The sequence below is a fragment of the Corvus brachyrhynchos genome, unplaced genomic scaffold (assembly GCF_000691975.1).
Source record: "Corvus brachyrhynchos isolate BGI_N302 unplaced genomic scaffold, ASM69197v1 scaffold705, whole genome shotgun sequence".
NCBI classification, from domain to species: domain Eukaryota; kingdom Metazoa; phylum Chordata; class Aves; order Passeriformes; family Corvidae; genus Corvus; species Corvus brachyrhynchos.
The window spans coordinates 3,024,900-3,031,890 of record NW_008238346.1 but is presented as its reverse complement, the minus strand read 5'-3'; positions in this window follow the sequence as shown (position 1 = coordinate 3,031,890).

Sequence of the window (6,991 nt, the reverse complement as noted above, 5' to 3'; positions counted from 1 at the left end):
CGCCATCGCGGCAATCGCGGCCAGGGAGGCGCGGCCGGAGGAGACGTCCATTACTCCGGGTTCTCCAAGCCCCATCCAACCTGGCCTTGAACATTTCCAGGGATGGGGCATCCACAACTTCTCTAGACAACCTGTGCCAGGGCCTCATCACCCTCACAGTAAAGGATTTCTTCCCAATATCTAATCTAAACCCACCCTCTCTCCGTTTGAAGCCATTCCCCCACATCCTATCGGTACCTGCCTTTGTAAAACGTCCCTCTTCAGCTCTCTTGTACCTTTAGGTACTGGAAGGTGCTCCTAGGTCTCCCGAGAGACTTCTCAAGGCTGAACAGCACCAATTCCCTCAGCCAGACCTCATAGCAGAGGTGCTTCAGGCTTCTGAGCATCTTTGTGGATGTAACCAGTAACCCCAATTTATTTAACACAAGTTCAGAAAATGGCTTTGAGATCTAGGCAAAAAAATGAAATTCGATACATAAAATTAATGCATTTGTGTGGTGATGCAAGGTTTTTTATTGTATTTTTATATGTTCTCTGTACCCCAATGGCTCATCCCTACCTTTCCCACTCCTATTCCCAGTTGGTTTGTCCCAGACCCAAGCCTCTCCCCCGGTGCTCCCTACATGGTTGTTCTCCTCTCCTTGTTTCCTCCCCTTGTTCTAGCTCTTTCGCTATCAATCACCCAAACCCCTCCTGTTGTTCCCGAAGGTTCAGTGTCAATCACCTGAAACCTCCCAATTTACCCTTATATGGTCCCCGTCAATCCCCCGAGACCCTACCCCTCTAGATACCTCCCCCTTTGGAAATCCCCTAAACCTCGACGCCCCATTGGGGCATGTGATCCCTTTCCCTCCACCCCTTGAGGCTATTGGCCTAAGTAAATGTCTATCCTTGTCCCTATCCCTTCCCTAAGGATTTCTATTGGTCCCCTGTTAAGCCATCCCCATTGTAACACCTCCCTTTATAAGATGTTCCCCGGAGCTGTTCTGGGCTTGTCCCCTCTGAGTTCCCTTCTACGAAGTTGGATTACCTCCTGTGGCAAGCCTCCTTGCTACTTTTTATCCTTTCCCTCGTCCTGACAGCTACTGTGTCTGGGGCTTCAGCTCCCCTGAGCAGAGCTGAGCTCCTGAGGAGCAGCTTTACAGCTGAGAGCCTTCAGCTGCTCCCCACTCCTGCTGCACACCGCTGGAGCTAGCCTGGATAGTGGTCAGTAGTGGTCAGTAGTGGTCACTGCGACATTTGTATTTTAAAGTATTTGAATTTTGCCCTGCAGCCTGGAAGAGACATCACTTCAACTCCCATTTCCAACCTATACTCATTTTCCTTTGTCCTTTCTCCTCTTTCTTTTCTATACAAGGTGTTTTCTCCTTTTCTTCAACTTCTGTTTCCTACCTTCAAGTGTCTAAAAGGAAAAACACACTTCATCCTCAAGACTGCTGCAGTTTTATGCTACTAAGACAGGATCTCAGGTGTTCCCAGTGCTGTGCAATTAAGTTGTCGCCAAAAATAAATTAATCTGGTCTATTTTAGTGCCTACATTGCTGTACTTTAGTGTATAAAATCAGTGATGGATTTTATTCTTACATGTTCTGTGCAACAAGGAATAATTATCTCTGTTCACAGAGAAGTAGCTGAAGCATAACTATTTTGCCTTAAGTCATTTGGCATCTGGCTGTGACAGCATTTCAGTCTAAATCATCTGTGTTTAAGTCTAGGATCCTGTCTGCCAAACTAAGCATTCTCAAAAGAAAAGTGAACAACACATCTAAGGGCTGCTGAGTTTTCTCTTGGTGGTTTAGATACCCCCTACTAAAGTCAGAGGAAAGACTCTTCCTGGCTCACATGAACCTCCAGCCCTCAGCTCCAGCCTGAGCAGAAGCTGAGTGTATCAGCTCTTACAACAAGAGGGAAAATTAGGTGGGATTTCGAGGGATTTCAGGAAATCCACGTGCCAAATTGCTCAGCGTTGCATATCAGAGTAGGCACACTTGTATGCAGGAGATTGCAGGGAGACAGGGTAGTCAAGATCATACAGCCTTCATCATCTCCCTGCCCCTTGTTCCTCTGTCCCTAAGATTAGCCCAATAATCCTCATGCCTAGGAAGAACTAATACCAGTAAGGCATTTAGAAATACTTCTCTGTCATTCAAACCTCTCTCAAAAAAAATGAGGTTTTCTTTGTGGCTTAAAACATCTAGACAAGATGACCCAGCACCCTTGTCCAGCTGGATCTTAAAATTGCCCAGCTTTGGGGAATCTACCACTTCCTTGGGGAGATTATTCCAATGGCTGATTTTTCTTATTGTGAAACATTTTACTGCTCTAACTGGAATCTCCCCAGAAGTGATTTGTATCCATTACCCTTTGTCTTTTCCATGGGAATCCTTGTAAAAAAAAGGAATTTCCATCTTCTTTGTAGCCACCCTGTAAATACTGGAATGTGGTGATAAAGCCTCCCACAAGCCTTTTCTTCTGACAGCTGAGCAAGCCCATTTCTCTCAGCCATTCTTTCCATGTCAAGCTTCTCAAGCCTTGATGATCTTTGTGGCTCTTCTCTGGTCCCTCTCCAGCCTGTCCACATCTCTTTTGTGTAGCAGGGACCAAAAGTCAACACAGCATTTCAGGCGTAGCCTGGCAAGCAGTGAGTGGAGCAAATACTTTTTATCTGTGCTGGTGGTACCCTTGTTGATGCAGCCCAGCATCCTGCTGGCTTTCTTTGCTGCAGCAGCATCCTGTTCACTCATGATGAGCTGCTTGTCCACCAGGAGCCCCAGGTCTCTTACACAGAGCTGCTCCACAGATGGGTAGATACCAGCCTGTGCTGCACTTCTGCATTTTGTTTTTTCAGGTGCAAGACATTACACTTGACCTTGTTGAACTTAATAAGGTTCTTGTTAGCTCACTCTTCCAGCCTATCCAGGTCTTCCTGCAAGGTAACTGAGTGACAGAGGTAACTGAGGACAGTGCTGTTAGCATGGAGCCTGATCAGGAGCGACATCCCAGGAACTGCACGAGGCTGATGTGACTTGCCTGCAGTTGTTAGCAAGAGCTTTGGGCTTACCTACATGTAGGTTCTGTAATAACTGTACCAGTGTGTCCCTAGCTGTAGGATCTAAATGTCTCAGATCCAGCTGAGACACCACTGTGCTACATGCTGAAAAAAGGACAGTCCAAGCAACATATACTGAAAATAATTTTTTCCAATTGTAACTTACTCAGACCACTTGAGTGATCATAGTCACACTTGAGATTTACCATGCATAGATCAGATGTGATAGTGTGGCAAGTAGCTTCAGCAGAGATGCTGTCCTTACCTGACACATGGAGGGAAGATGGGGCTTTGTAAATGGTGCCCCCTGAAGATCCCTGGCAAACCGTGCTTGCTCAGAATAAAATAGTGACACAATGACATTTATTCCCACTGAAGAAAATAATAACTCTTTATGTAATTTTGCCATGATGTGAAATGCAGGAATCAATTCAGCCTGCAGTAATTACATTACAACAGACCAGCCTTCTGACAAATACAGAAGACGGGATTTGGGCAAGCTGGACTCTGCTGCCAGCTCCTCCTCGGCACACCAGTGGTCTCAGAGGAGTGTGAGGTGTCTCTCAGCACATCTGCTGTTTGAGCCACCACACTGTTCCTCCCTTAAAGTGGAATTGCTAACACTTCTTTAGCTGAAGGAGAAAACAGAGGTTTGTAAGCTCTTTCAGTGGGCAAAGCTAAAAACTATTCTGGATCATTAACAAACATCACCTGGAAACTGAGCAGTTACATGAATACTTACTTCTCTTTTTCTTTTATAACAAAGCATGAGCCAAAAGCCAGAACTACAACCTTTTGAATATGTGGGCCAAATTCTGCTTCTGCCTCTGCAATGCAGAGCTTGTCTGCAGCAGACAAGTCTGTTGTGTAGGACTGTCTGTCTTTCAGATGGTAAGTTCTCTCACTCAGAAATTGTTTTCCTCAGCATTTAAGAGGTACAGTAATTAATTCTTATTTAACACGAATGCAAGTGGTTTGGGGAAGGACTCTCTCTGTGACCTGTCATTATCATTCCCTAAGTATCTGTGGCTGCCTCCTGGGGATAAGATACTCTTCAGATGAAAATTCAGTTTAAGCACCGGTATTGTAAGAGTCAGAACTGTCAGCATCAGTTCTGGGACTAGAGCTGTGGGGAGTCCAGCTGAGTACAAAACATCCTTTTCTCCTGCCTTTAAGGAAGAACTCCACTAACCAGGCTCTATTTTCTTAACCTGATTTTAATCCTGCTCTAAAAAAAATGTCCAGAATAAAAGGCAAAAATCAGATGAAATTCTGCCAGGTCTGGTGGAACACACTAAACCACAAACAGGTAACATCAGTGGGACTGCAGACAAAGCATACAGCAAGGTAAAAGCACAAATCTTAAAAAGACTGGGGCCAGAGCGTACTGATGTCTCTGCAGTTGTCTTTAAATAACTAGAAGACCAAATAAGAAGCATTTGGGCACTGAAGTGACTGTGTTACAGAGCAGCAAGACTGTGTGAACTTTGTGGCTCAGCTGCAGAACAGCAGCAGTAGTGGCAAAGAAGCCTTTCTGAAAGCAAAGCTTAGACTTGGGCTGCATGGCAATTAGCAAGTGAGTGTTGCACGGCACTGCTTTCTAAAAAGAGACAATTTTTACTTATGTCTGTTCCACACCTGGTTTTTAATGTATTTTTAGCAAGATGGAATGCACAGCATAATTTGAGTAAAGCAAGGGCTAGACACTTGCTTTTAAAATGTTATTTAGAGGTTAAAGCTGAGGGCACAAATAAATGCTCTCTGCAACCTACTTCCATTTATGTGCTCAACTTAGTGTTTTTAAAGACACATGCCTTCATGTGACTGACTCCTTTGCTGCTTTAGACGTGATGGCTAGGACATTGTTTAGTTAACTGAAGCAGTATTATCTTTCCCAAAATAATGGACATTGAAAGATTTATAGTTATGATAGCACTGAAAAGTTTACAGATTGATTTTCTCTAAAATCCCACAGTTGATTTTAAGGATCTGTTAAAATGTTTTGTCCTGGTTTTGGCTGGGGTAGAGTTAATTTTCTTCCTAGTAGCTGGTACAGAGCTGTGCTTTGGATTTAGGATGAGAACAATGTTGATAACACACTAATGTTTTTAGTTGTTTCTAAAGTAGTGTTTACATTATTGTCAAGGACTTTTCAGCTTCTCATACCCTGCCAGCAAGAAGCTGGGGTGGAGGGAGGGAACACAGCTGGGACAGCTGATCCCTACTGGCCAACGATTATTCCATACCAAATGGCATCACCTCAGGATATAAACTGAGGGAAAGCTGACCAGGGGCTGCTGTTTGGGAACTGTCTGGGCATCAGTCAGTAAGTGGTGAAAAATTGCATTGTGCCTCACTCGGTTTGTATATATTATCTGTCACATGAAACTGGCTTTATCTTGACCCACAAGTTTGAGTCTTCCAGTTCTCTCTCTCCTCATCCTGCTGGCGAGGGGAGGGAGCCAGCAGCTTTGTGGGACCTAGTTCCTGGTTGGGGTTAAACAACAAGTTTCAAAGAGCATTTTCTAGGACCCCCAAATTTGCAGTTCCGGCTCTGAAATTCCAAATACCTAGAAAGAATATGGAGAAAAAGAACTTGCTCTGAAATAACTCTCCCAATTAATGTTTGTAAGTGAAGTTATGCAGCACATTCTACTTTCAAGGTCATCCATAGTACACACTGAAGAAATCATCACTAGGTGGGTGATGACTTCATACATGTAGGTATGTGTTTACTTTTATACTTATGTAAAAATAAATTAGCCGAAATAAAGGAACAATCTGATCTAACATCAAAGTTAGCCTTGCTATGAGTAAGGGATTGGACAGGATAATTTCCTGAGGTACTTTCCAACCTGAATTATTCAGTGATTCTAACTTGCTTTTCTACTGTTTTGTTTAAGATATTACTGCAGGAGAGATGCCAGTGCTTATTTCAGCTGAGCTGCTATAGGAAATACAACTGCTTTCACTTAACAGCTTGTCTGCTAAGGTATTTTTTCAATTTATTTTTTATTAAATAAAACAGCATTTATGCCATGCTCTGGATTCCAAAAAGCTTTGTGTTCCACTGAAAAACTGCTGATCCCAGTGCTGAAATGTAGTTCAGATTTTTGATGCCCAGCAAATTTTTCACATTTAAAAAAAAAATCCAATCAGAGTAAGGAATGAAGTCCCGGCAGGTGCTAAGTGAAGTTGATTATTAACATCACTGGACTGACTCTGACATGGCATGTGGGTGTAGAGGGTTTTGACATAATATGTAGAGGTTGGTTATGGAGAATGAAATGCAGTTTACTTAAGGGAGAAGATTTTATTAGCCGTTACTTGTGCACTGGATCTTGCAAAAAGGAGAGGCATCTGCGTGACCATCTCTCTGAAAACTGCTGGGGTGAAAAATCCTTCCTGTATGGCAGCTGCTCAGGGCCGTGGTTTTAGATAGCACCATGGAATGTCTGACATGAGATCCCTTGACCAGAAACGTCGTATGTTTAAACAAGAGGAGAAACAAAACCCCATCCAGATGGAAACAATTTTTAGACGCATGCCCGAAATGATCTTCTGTGAAATCACAGAATCAATTAGGTTGAAAAACACCTCTGGGATCATGGAGTCTAACGTGTGACCCAACACCACCTTGTGAACCACAGCACGGCACTGAGTGCCACGTCCGGGCTTTCATTAAACACCTCCAGGGATGGTGACTCCAGCACCTCCCTGGGCCGCCCATTCCAATGTCTAATCACCCTTTCTGTGAAGAAATTCTTCTAAATGTCCAACCTAAGTGTCCCCCGGCGCAGAACGCACTAATACCATGGCACTGTGTCCTATATGCAGCCGCTCGGAGCTTTTAGCACCGTCGGTGGATCGCAGGCTTTCGGCAGCGCGGGTGGGAACCCGGTGGCACCACGAGGGAGAAGGAAGGCGGCGAGACGGGTCCTG